We start from the raw sequence: 12,703 nt of genomic DNA, 5'->3' as shown, positions 1-12,703 counted from the left end.
GAGTAAATTCTGTAGAAAATTTAAATTTAAAGTTTAAAATTCGGTGAATTTATAAAATTCTCTTTAGGTATCCCTATCTCTCTCTCACAGATGTGTCTCCAGGAATGGTCTCATCAGTAGTGAGAGAATAATCTCCCCGTGATTATCATACAACACAACAGGTTTGGGATATTCTCACTACCCTGCTTGGGGGGAGCTGATGCTGGGCTTATGGTGATTACAACCACTATGGAAAAAGCACTTTTTTTTTTTTAAGATTTTACTTATTTATTTGACAGACGGAGATCACAAGTAGGCAGAGAGGCAGGCAGAGAGAGGGGAAAGGAGGCTCCCTGCTGAGCAGAGAGCCTGATGCGGGACTTGATCCCAGGACCCCGAGATCTTGACCTGAGCTGAACGCAGCGGCTTAACCCACTGAGCCACTCAGGCGCCCGAAAAAACACTTTTTAATGTCCTTTTGAGATTCTGTCTCACTGGCTTAAGTATGCAAGAAAATGGGCATAGTTATGTCTTATCTGTATGAAGGCAGGAATCTGAGCCAAGTGGTCTGACAGTCTTTACTGTTCTGTGATCTAAAATTAAAGTAGAAATTAAGTGACTATGAAAAATTGTCAGTTAACTCAAAATTTTGGGAAATAGTAAATACTTTACTGTATTGTTTATAGTTTGATGGCACAAATGCTAGTTTTAAGTCATCATTAAGAGCTCTTGAGATGTCTTCTCAATTGGAATAAACCAATGGTCTGTTTCAAAGGGCACACAAGGAAAGAAAAATCCTCATTCATTCATTCATTCATTCGTTCCCTCTGAACAGCCCAAAATATAATGGGCACTGTATTTATTTCTTATATGCAACATAAAAAACATGTATTTTAAGTGAGCTCCGTTAACTTTATACTAAAATGGCTCTTTGAATGTTATTATATAGATTTGATTTTTTCTCCTGTGCTAGTATTTATAAAAATATGTAAAGAACTGTGGGTATCTGTGGAGAAAAAAAATCAAGTATATTTACTCGAAAGTTTAAAAGTTCTTCATTCGTTATTACTAAATATTGGTGTGCTAAAATTTTCTGTTACTCATTCATTACATAATAATTCCATATATTAGAAAGTCACAAATTAATTTAGCTTAGGAAAAAAATGTTGTTAAATCCCCTGCCCCCAGTAGAGGGACTATGAAGGCTAGAATGTTTTTGTTATTTTCTCTAGTCTCTACCTCTAGCCCTCAGCTTGGGCACAGAGGAGCCAGTGGTGGTTTTTAAATCACTCAGAGACAATTAGGAATAGTTGTATTTTTCTTTGTTTTACCCTGGTAGTTAATAGAAGTCCAACATAAGTGATTAGGTTATCACGATCAATAACATTTGTTCAAATTCTCTAGACTACCTAATTTTTTTTTGCCTAACCTCTGAAATGAAGACCAAAATGAAATTCAAACAGTTTTGAAGGATTCACATTTCCTTCCTATATTCCAGAATTTATTGAAATCTGGTATATTCCAGAAAGGTGACAGTTTATCAGATTACTGAATCACCAGTTTACTCACCCATTCGTGGCAATGCCGTATATACAAACTTTACTACTACTGATGAAGTTCTAGAACCTAGGTGAGGTTCGGTGGGCTGAGGTCTGGAGCCGATGACCAAGAAAGAATTCTTGCTTATTGTTCATGGCAGTCAGGGCTGCCTGAGGGATGCTACACATAGGACTGAGGGGGAGCAGATGGAGAGGGGGGTACAAGGCGCCAGCTTTTGCTTTGTCCTCAGCCAGCCTCGTGCTCCCTCATCACTGCTGTATACAATCGACTAATTTTCTTTTATATTTTGTATATCTACTCTGAAATATTTGAGTGAAGTCATACAGCTTTTAGTGTGTTTTCAGGAACTGAACTTTTTTCAGGAACTGAAAATTTTTTTTAATTTTTAAATAAAATACAATGTATTATTAGCCCCAGGGGTACAGGTCTGTGAATTGTCAGGTTTACACACTTCACGGCACTCACCCTAGCACATACCCTCCCCAATGTCCTCATCCCAGCCACCCTCTCCCTCCCCCGCTTCCCCAGGCAACCCGAAGTTTGTTTTGTGAGATTAAGAGTCTCTTATGGTTTGTCTAGGAATTGAGTATTTTAATCCATAAGAATCATGTTAGGAATTTGGGAGGGGTTTCTTTATTAACTCTGATGCTTTCTTTTCTTTTGTATCAGAAACATATTAAACTAAGAATTGGTTGGCACTTTTCAACATTCAAGACTTGCTGTGTTCTGTGATGATCACATGGAGATTCTCTCACTGTTGATGAGAACTTTCCTGGAGATTATGAGAAAGAAATGAGATGTGGGGGCCCCTGGGTGGCCCAGTGGGTTAAAGCCTCTGCCTTCCGCTCAGGTCATGATCCCAGGGTTCTGGGATCGAGCCCCACATTGGGCTTCTCTGCTCAGCAAGGAGCCTGCTTCCCCGCCCCCCCAACCTCTGCCAGCCTATGGGCCTACTTGTGATCTCTGTCTGTCAAATAAATAAAATCTTTAAAAAGAAAAAAAAGAAAGAAAGAAAGAACTGAGATGTGGATGCCTGAAGAGAATTTGAGAAATTCCCCAAAGAATTTATTCTATAGAGAAATGAAACCTAAAGGAAAATCTTTTTTCTTACCTGGGGTTGCTTAAAATGTTCAAGAAGAACATGTAACTTTGGTTACAAATATTGATAGGGACATATTATAAAATGACCAGCTTTGACCAATGCCTTTGTGTATCAAGAAAATATCTCATCATGATTGATTAGAAAGATTTCAAAAGTTGTAATAGTAAAACGTGAGCTGTCACATTTGGAGAGAAGGTTCAGGTTGTTTTTACCTGACTTCAATGACTAGGAAAAACTAGATCTGTAACTGAAGAGAAATTCAAACATTTGAAATAGGCTAGACGTTGTAGAAAAGGCAGCCTGCCTTGAAGCCATAGGAGACACTTGTCATGCAGGTGTCTACTGGAGTGAGAGAATTTAAAAAACAATAATGACGGAAGTCTTGCTTTTTATTACTCTACAGGTGGGACCTGCTGTGATTTTCTAGCCTAATTACTCCTAAAACTCTGCAATTCTGCATTTTAATTACATATATATTAACAATAGATAGTAATAAAAATTTTCTACAGTAAGACCATACAGCAGATAATTTATCAGTTATTTGCTATTAATAGGGATTATTGATAATGGTCACATTCAGGAAAACTCTATGAAGAGATATAAGAAATAATTTTTCATGCTTTGGTAAGGATGTTACTACCTTCAGTCCTTAATTTAGAGATTCGAATGCTCAGCCATTGAGAACTCACAATAGAGGAGTTCAGTTGTCTTCCTTATTCTTAGGTTCATTTTCTTCCAGGTTGCTGACACAGTAGGTTGTGAGCAAGGACCAATATCCCAGGCAGCCTCATTTGCAATTATATATAATAAATTCAATTTCTTATCTTACACACAAAAACTTTCAAATTGGAAAGGAGAAAATAATTCTCATTACAGAGAGCACTCATGTTTGATGTGCTGTAGGAAAACCTGCCCTTTACTATGTAAAACACCTCCATATGGAGTCTTGAAAATTAAACAGTTGGTTAATATGAAGCAGGTAATATTTAATTAAATTTGGTCCTTTAAGATAAAACAGTACGGATGAATTTTCATCAAGAGTTAACATTTTATTTTGAAGGTAAGTATGGTAAATAGGCTTATTAGAGTCATTTCAGAATGTTTGCTGGAAGGCTCCTTAGAGACCAGTTAATCTAACACCCTTATTTTGTAGATGAGGTCACTAAACACGTAATGATATGTTGCTCAAAATGAGTCAGTGGGAAAGCTGATATAGAACTTGGGGTTCTGATATTCTGCATTATGCTGCTCCCTAAAGAAGTATAGAATATGTCACCAGCATCATTTTCTTTTTTTGGGGGGGGGGAAGGATATTTATCTATTTATTTTAGAGGGAGACAGAGAGAGCCCATGAGTGGATAGGGGAGGTGGAGGGGGCAGGGGAGAGGGAGAGAGAATCTCAAGCAGACTCTGTGCTGATGGGGGGAGCCTGCTGTGGGGCCCGATCCCACAACCCTGAGACCAAGGCCTGAGATGAAATCAAGAGTCAGTCACTCAACCCACTGTGCCACCCAGGTGCCCCATCATTTTCTCTTTCATTACATTTTTTTGAATACCTAATTCAAAACTTGGAGTAGTTAGGAATTACATCACTTTTATGTTTATTCTATATTGTTAAAATAATTACTGTACAAAGTGAACACTGTACATGTGTTTGGTTTCATCATATGGAAGGGTTACTTAAAATATTGCTTAGAAAGTGTTTTCCCACAATTTGTATCATTCATTGATTTGTTCATTAATACAAGTTAAGTTTTGCTTCAAAGTCTTATGTGATTTTCTTGGGGATTCAGTTATTTTAAAAATTCTTTATCCCAATACATCTCCGTGGTACCTTAGTGCTCTTAGCCATCACATCTCCAGTTAAATACTAAATACAGTTGAATACTAAAAATAAGAAACTTTTGGAAGTTGTAACCATCTAGATGATGGTTACTATTAGGTATCACTTTGAAGTTAGATGTTTATTTTCTAGACTTTGTGCCACTCTGGTACCAGATGCCATCTAGAGCAGTATTACTCGAAGTACCTTAGACCAGCAGCTTTCCTATGAGCTTGTTAGAAATGCAGATTCTCATATCAGGCCCTGAACTGATCAGAATCTCTAAGGGAGAGATCAGAATCTGTTTTAATAAGCCTCGAGTAATTCTTAAACAAGGTAGGGTTTGGAAAGTACTGATATAAGGTACATTATGCTGTTGGACCCCAACACCTCATGAGCTGGTAATGGCCATTGTATAATTCCACTTTTGAAACTTGGGAGCACCATGAACTGCCAAATAAATGAATTAATTCCTGAAAACATAATAGTGGGTACATTTCATAAACATCTGATAGTAGCTTTTTGGACATAATGTTTAATCTTCATTATTAACTACATTAATTCATCTTTGAGGGGAATTTTATGTTGCCTAAGAGCATAATTTTTGACAGATGGGCTATCAAGTAAATAAGCAACCTATCTGATCTGCATTTGTCCTGACTTAGCCCACGCAACCCTTCACTTATCAAACTTTAGGATTTATCTCAGGCCTTCTATCAATGTATGGATGCATACATTGAAGACATTTTTGGATTTAGTGACTTATGTGGGCTATTTCTGTTCATTTTAAAGCTTTCCAGCTTTAACACCATTGGATTTCCTTTGCTGGTTTTTCTAAATTGACTTATCAAAATAATTTTTAATACCACTTGCCAAGAATGAGAAAATGCCAGTCCAAGTAATAGTTTCTTCCAAATTGGAATCCTTATTTTCAAACAGATAAGCATAAAGGCCCACCCTTGCTTAAAAACTCATATAAAAAAGGTATGACCCACAAAAGAAACTAATAGAAGGGGGAGGGGGTCCTGGTTTACAAAATGATTCATGGCATAGCTTCTCAAGTTTTCATTCAGGAGTAATGATCCTGTTTATAAAAATAAGGCTACAGGGGCACCTGGGTAGCTCAGTGGATTAAAGCTTCTGCCTTCGGGGTCAGGTCATGGTCCCAGGGTCCTGGAATTGAGCCCCACATTGGGCTCTCTGCTCAGCCGGGAGCCTGCTTCCTCCTCTCTCTCTGCTTGCCTCTCTGCCTACTTGTGATCTCTGTCTGTGAAATAAATAAATAAAATCTTTAAAAAATAATAAAATAGGGCACCTGGGTGGCTCAGTGGGTTAAGCCGCTGCCTTCGGCTCAGGTCATGATCTCAGGGTCCTGGGATCAAGTCCCGCGTTGGGCTCTCTGCTCAGCAGAGAGCCTGCTTCCCTCTCTCTCTGTCTCTGCCTACTTGTGATCTCTGTCTGTCAAATAAATAAATAAAATCTTAAAAAAAAAAAATAAAATAAAAAAATAAGGCTACATATTTTTCCATACCCTAATATAGAAATAATCCTATATCTTTTTATGACAAGTACATACTTATATTAAAATGTTTCTGTCAAAAGAATATTTTCCTCTAACTTACTAGTTTATGGGTGAAAATTTATATGATTTCACCCCTCCTCTGCTTTTCTTTAGCTGACTCAGAATGGTCACACTGAGGTATATACATGATCCTTTTGTTCAAGAAAAGTGGATTACTTCTTCAGTCAAATTAAGAGTTATCCCCACATTGCAGCTCGAGATTCTAAAACCCTCCAACCACCTAAGAAAACTAATTCCATAATTTAAATCCACATAATTTTCATTTGGGGGGTTAAAGTGTAGGAAAGTGTAAAAATAAATGTGCAGATGGATGAAAGAGTCTGTGTAGGTGGATGATGAAATCTTTAAATCAGTGTCTTGGGCTTATAACGAGTGTGTTTTCTTGATCAAATTGAATTTGTGCTGGCGTGAGTGATCGCTCTGTGAGTCCAAACTAGCACTACCATAATGACCTTAATCTTTTCTGTTTGCTAACTAATCCAGGATTTTAACGTACGTTAATACCATGTGCTTGTTGTGACCTATTTTACCATGTAAGCTTTTAAGAACATCATGATTTGACATATGCTGGGCATGCTGACAGAAACTGCCCGGCCAAGCTCAGGAAAGGTAAATTTAGGAATGGTAGAAATTTAAGAGTTGAATCTTGGTCAGTACAAGATTCTAGAGGCAGTTTTTCAGCTAAATTATCTTTACTGTCCTTAAACTATCTAAGTAGTTCTCCAACTTTACTGTGCATATAAATCATCCAGGGGTAATGTTAAAAAGCAGATTTCCATGAAACAGCTGAACATAAGGGAAGGAAAAAAAAGAGGGAGGCAAACCATAAGAGATGCTTAGCTCTCGAGAACAAACTGAGGGTTCCTGGAGAGAGCTGGGTGGGGAATGAGCTCAGTGAGTGATGGCTGTTAAGGAGGGCAGTTGTGGTTAGCACACTGTGTTGGATGTACGTGATGAATCAGTAAATTCTCCTGAAACCAATATTGCATGATATGTTAACTAATTAGAATTTTAATAAAAACTTAAGGGAAAAAAAAAAAAGCAGGTTTCCAGGCTCTACTATAAGATTCAGATCCACTAGCTTTGGGGTATGATCCAGGAACCTGCAACTTTAGCAAGTTTCTCGGTTAATTCTGATGCAAGAGAAGTAAGACCCACACTTTGAAATGCATTGATATAAAGGTTTTTAAAAGTTTCGTTCATCTTTGTATCAGTGAGAATAGTGGTCCTGTAGAATTAACGGATGCTAGACAGAGGAAGAAGATCTCAAGTTAGTGAGCCCATGGCTTATTAAAAAACACATTTTGGGAGGCAGTTTCCAGATATTTTCTAATGAGCACATGTTGATTATATAATTACAAAAAAATTTTTTTGCATAGCTCTGAACATAGATTTAATCGAATTTTAAACACTGATTTTTTAGCAAGAAGTTTTTAGGGTTTTGTTGTTTTTTGTTAATATAATCAGTATAGTTCTATTAAGAAAATTTGCAGAATTCCGGAGATTATAAAGGTGAGTTAAACAAAACTACCTTGACTCTCCGCATCCTGATATGTCTCTGATGTTTGAATACATTTTTATATCCTTTTATTGATTTTCCTCAGTGTTTCTCAAACCGGCCACAAGCTTCGGTTTCCACCTTTGCTTTGGCTCAGCATGCTTTCCGCACTGGACACCAGATGCCTGTATATTTTGCCTTTCTCATCTCCTTCCAGTCTTTGCTTAGTGTCCCCTCAGTATCACCCATACCCCCATCTTTTAAGATTGACATGTGAGGGGTGTCTGAGTGGCTCAAGTCGGTTAAGTGTCTGCCATTAGCTTGGGTCATGTTCCCAGGGTCCTGGGATCCAGCCCCGTGTTGGACATTGGGCTCCTTACTTAATGGGGGAGTCTACTTGTCCCTCTGCCTGCTGCTCCCCCTGCTTGTGCTCTCTCTCTAACAAATACATACACACACACACACACACACAGAGTCTTTTAAAAAAATTGCCACGCCAGCTCAGTCTCCAGAACTCCTTGTCCTCTTTTCCTCCATTCTCTTCTCTGTGCCACAAATTCTCTTCTTATAGATGCCATTGCCTTGTTTGCTTAGTTCATTCTCTCTTTCCTTTCCTCAAGAAGAAGAACTGTGGAAGGGCAGGATTTTTGTGTTTTGCAGAGTGTTTTTTCATGAGTGCCTGACTGGCACATAGTTGGGGCTTAATAACTACTTGTTGAATGAATGAATGAAATTGAGAAAGGATTATTAAAATTTTAGAAAACATAAACAAGTCAAAGGAATAATAAATTTCCAGCTATGAAATAGCTAACACTTTACCCTGTGGTGTGTATTCCTTTAGTTTTTAAAATGTGTATATGTGGGGCACCTGGGTGGATCAGTGGGTTAGGCCTCTGCCTTCGGCTCAGGTCATGATCTCAGGGTCCTGGGATGGAGCCTCCCATCAGGTTCTCTGCTCAGCAGGGAGCCTGCTTCCTCCCTCTCTCTGCCTGCCTCTCTGCCTACTTGTGATCTCTGTCTGTCAAGTAAATAAATAAAATCTTTAAAAAAAAATGTGTGTATGTGTCTGTGTGTATATGTTTATACATATATATAAATTGTATGTAGATTCTTGAATATTGGGACATAACCATAACATGCCTATTAAGTTAACTTCAGAAAACTTTTTCAAATCATTGATTCATTATCACTTTTTGCATTTTTTTTTAAAAGATTTTATTTATTTATTTGACAGGCAGAGATCACAGGTAGGCAGAGACGCAGGTAGAGAGAGAGGAGGAGAAGCAGGTTCCCCGCTGAGCAGAGAACCTGATGCAGGGCTTGATCCCAGGACCCTGAGATTATAACCTGAGCCGAAGGCCAGAGGCTTAATCCACTGAGCCACCCAGGTGCCCCGATTATTTTTTAATTATAAAAATACTTCGAGTCAATTTCTCTCTAAATATCAAGAAATAAATTGTGTCTATTGATTACTTTTGTAAAATGAGAAATTTAGCGTACCTTTGTTTTCTTCTTTCCCTTAATTTCAGTACTTGGGAAAACCAGGATTTTTAAATTTTTTTTTATAACTTTTATATTATTGGTCTTCTCTTTCAATAATTCCTTTGGAATTTTTTTTCCCTTTTGAATTATTTTTTAATAACTTTTTAACCATATAACTTAGATATTCAGGTTTCTTTGCTTAATATATTTTTAAATTACATGAACTTCTATATTTGAATTGTTCTGGTTCATTTTTTCAAAAGCCTGTATTTTTTTATTCAAATGATTTTTAAAAGGAATATTACATGAGTAAATGCCTTCTAAATTCTTGTGTCTATGACAGTGTTTTTCTCTTTGTTTTCCCTTCACACATAAATTACATTTTGGTCATTTATAGAATAGTGAAGTCATCATAGTTGAATTTAACATAGTTATTGTACCTCTGATACGTGTTCAGCAGTGGTGAGAGATGACATCAGTCTGAATTCTCTGCGTTTGTACAAAACATTTTTAAGAATTCTACTTAGATACTCATAGGGTTGTAAAAAACTAAATTAATCCCTGAATTTGCCTTATACCTATGTATGGATCTTTTTGAAAAATGTATTTTGCTTGAAATAAGACTACTTTCAGGGTCCTAATCAGGATTCCTCTCTAATCAGGGTCTTTTTCAGTTCAAGTAGTGTTGTTTTGGCTACTTACTGGGTTGTTGCTTTTATTTCTGTTATTTTACTTGTGCTTGAGTCATCTCTAAACGTGTTTATAATATGTAGTTTGGGTTTTCATCTCCTGTATACTGGTATGTTTCCTTTACTCTCTAATTAAAAAAAATCTTTCTGTTGCCCATAATGTTGTTTTTTTTTTTTTAAGAATTTATTAATATGTCAGACAGAGAGAGAGGAAAGCACAAGCAGGGGGAGCAGCAGGCAGAGGGAGAAGCAGACTCCCTGCTGAGCAAGGAGCCTGGTGTGGGACTCGATCCTAGGACCCTGGGGTCATGACCTGAGCTGAAGGCAGATGCTTAGCCCACTGAGCCACCCAGGCATCACTTCCCATAATGCTTTTGAGGTTTTTTACTTGTTTTCTGAAATCACTAATACAAGTTTTGTTTTGTTTTGTTTCGAATTCTGCCTTTTAGGGCTCTTTGATGTGGATCTCTCTTCTGCTCTTGCCTTTTAGTTTCTTCACGATCGTTGTTTTGACTCTCATCCCAGAGCCTTTTTATCTTAGCTGATAGTATCCTCATTCTTTTTTTTTTTTTTTAAAGATTTTATTTATTTATTTGACAGAGAGAAACCACAAGTAGACGGAGAGGCAGGCAGAGAGAGAGGGGGAAGCAGGACCCTGCTGAGCAGAGAGCCCGATGCGGGACTTGATCCCAGGACCCTGAGATCATGACCTGAGCCGAAGGCAGCGGCTTAACCCACTGAGCCACCCAGGCGCCCCAGTATCCTCATTCTTATTCTTGAATGAGAGGATGCCCGTAAAGGAGACTCAAAAGACAATATGCAGATTGCTGCGAGCCCAGTCTCTGTCTTCTTGAACGGTGGATCAATTATATCACTATTTGATCAATATAAAAATCTCAACAAAACCAAAACTTAGGTCAATATCCTGACCTAATTGCCATCATCTAGCATGCTTTTCATTTCCTAGTGTGGTTCTTTTGTCCTGAGATGGACTTTTTTCCTCTCCACCCTGACTAAATGGATGGAGGAAATACATTAAAAAATACAAATACTTTTGTGCTTTTTCCTTCCATTTGTAATATATAATTAAAGAGTTACACTTCCCGGAGTATAATGGTACTCTCTTATGTCCAATATTTCTTTTCTAGTAGCTGGGTTTTGTGGGGGGTTTTTTGTTTGTTGTTTTTGTAGTTGCTGAGTAGGAATAGTAGAGGTCATAGATGGAGTGGAGTGCACACGAAGAAGTGCGTGAAGGGAGTGACAGGCAGCGTTCCGGCTCCCATGACACGGGATCGTCTGAGCGACGCAGATCTTGTTTCTCTGAATGGGGGACAGCTAGTGAGGCAGCAGTAGTGTTCATTTAGACATACTTTGGGGAGAAAGACGTTTTAACTTTCTAACAGTACTGTGGATGACCTACTAGGACACTAGTACCTAAGACAGAATTAGAGAACTTTGGTATATACTGGGATTTCCCCTTGGAATGTTGCGAGACGTTGTTTTGAGCACTGCTGTGAAGGCTTTTTGGTGTGTGTGTTTTCTATGATCTTATAAGAGCCAGTTAGAATTCTTTCCATTTCAGCAACAGAAAATGCCACAGGTATTGCTATTCATGTAACTAAAAGTCTAAAGTTAGGTAGCGTGCGCGTGTCATTTACTGTCCTTGTGACTCAGTCCCCCTGTCTCCTGTGCTGGCTTTTCTCACACTCTAGGTAGTAGCCTGCAGCGGTTCTAGATCGCTTCTCTTGAGAGCCCGATGGTTGCCTTGGCTTTCATTTCAGGCTCACTGTGGCTCTCATGTCGACAGAGGATGGAGTAGTGCTTACAAAAGCCCTGTTTCATGCTTAGACACAGTTAAGCTGTGTTCCTGTCACTGAACCATCACCACGGCCCAGGAAGTGGTTAGTGTAAATTGGAACCACCTGCTCGAGTTCAGACGGGGCTTCCACTTAAACCTGGACCAAAGCAGATGTTTGGGGATCGCCAGACAAAACTGCAGAGCTATTTCTGAAAGAAAGGAAGGAAGACGATGGGGAGGCAGACAACAGATGTTCACTGCCGTGTTTAAAGGGAAGTCACGAGACACTGATGGAAGCCACGAGAAATGCTGGAACACCTCTTATGCTTCTAAAACACGGAGACTTCGGGCAGACTGAGCTGTGAACAAAATAGGGCTTTGAACCTTGAAGCCTGGGAGGACAACACTCCTCAGTTGGAATTTGAAAGTATAACGAGTTTTAATTAAACTTATATTTAGCTATTTGTCTCTCTAGCTATGCTTACATTTTAATCGTTGTGGACTTTATAATATGTAGGTAATGAAATGCAGATTAATTAAGTAATGCATTAGTATCAGAAGAATAGAGCCTAGGAATGAATTATCAGTAATGTAAGTATTCTCTATGCCTGCCTGTAGCTGGTTTTCATTATTTGGTTCCTGATCTTTATTCTTTTATTGGAGGCCTAGCTACCCACATGTCCTGCACACACTCAGAGTCAGTATATCTCAGTAGAGCTTTACCCGGGGCCTGTCCCCCTCCTAACAGCCTCTGTCCTTTGGCCAGCCAGCTGAGAAACAGTCTTCCCGGGGTCCTCCCTGGCGCTCACTTCCCACAGGCTAACAGTTCAGCCTCATCCTTTGTCACCTACTTCTGTATGTTTTGCTGCCCTGTTGCCCACGAGTCTTCTACTCTGAGTGCCAGGGTAATATTTGTAAATCGGGAAATCTGATGTCATTATCACCCCGCTTAAACTGCTTCAAGGACTCCCTGTCCCGTGGAAAATAAAATCCACAGTCCTCACCCCGATCTACATGATTTTCCATCATTTTATCTTTGCCTTCTTGTCTGGCAGACAAGTCACTGTTTTCCTCAGGTACCATGATTCTTTAGGCATAGAAAAATAATTTTTGCATGAAAGTTCACATCTCTCTCGCCCCTTCTCTCTCTTTTTTTGGACAGCCTTATTAAGCACTTAAAGCAGATTTGTC

General features: G+C 38.7%; 1 protein-coding gene across 2 annotated transcripts in view; it reads left to right on the top strand.

The window, feature by feature from the left end:
• The window catches only part of WDR17 (WD repeat domain 17), a 107,727-nt gene that overhangs the window by 945 nt on the left and 94,079 nt on the right, over window positions 1–12,703 (top strand). For both annotated transcript variants that reach the window (XM_032329119.1, XM_032329118.1), the window contains exon 2: window positions 91–161. The gene's annotated coding sequence lies outside the window, so the exon portion shown is untranslated. The remainder of the gene's footprint in view (window positions 1–90; window positions 162–12,703) is intronic.

The sequence above is a fragment of the Mustela erminea genome, chromosome 21 (genome assembly GCF_009829155.1).
Source record: "Mustela erminea isolate mMusErm1 chromosome 21, mMusErm1.Pri, whole genome shotgun sequence".
Lineage (NCBI taxonomy): Eukaryota > Metazoa > Chordata > Mammalia > Carnivora > Mustelidae > Mustela > Mustela erminea.
The sequence above is the reverse complement of the archived record's forward strand: the minus strand, read 5'-3'. Positions and strand labels throughout refer to the sequence as shown.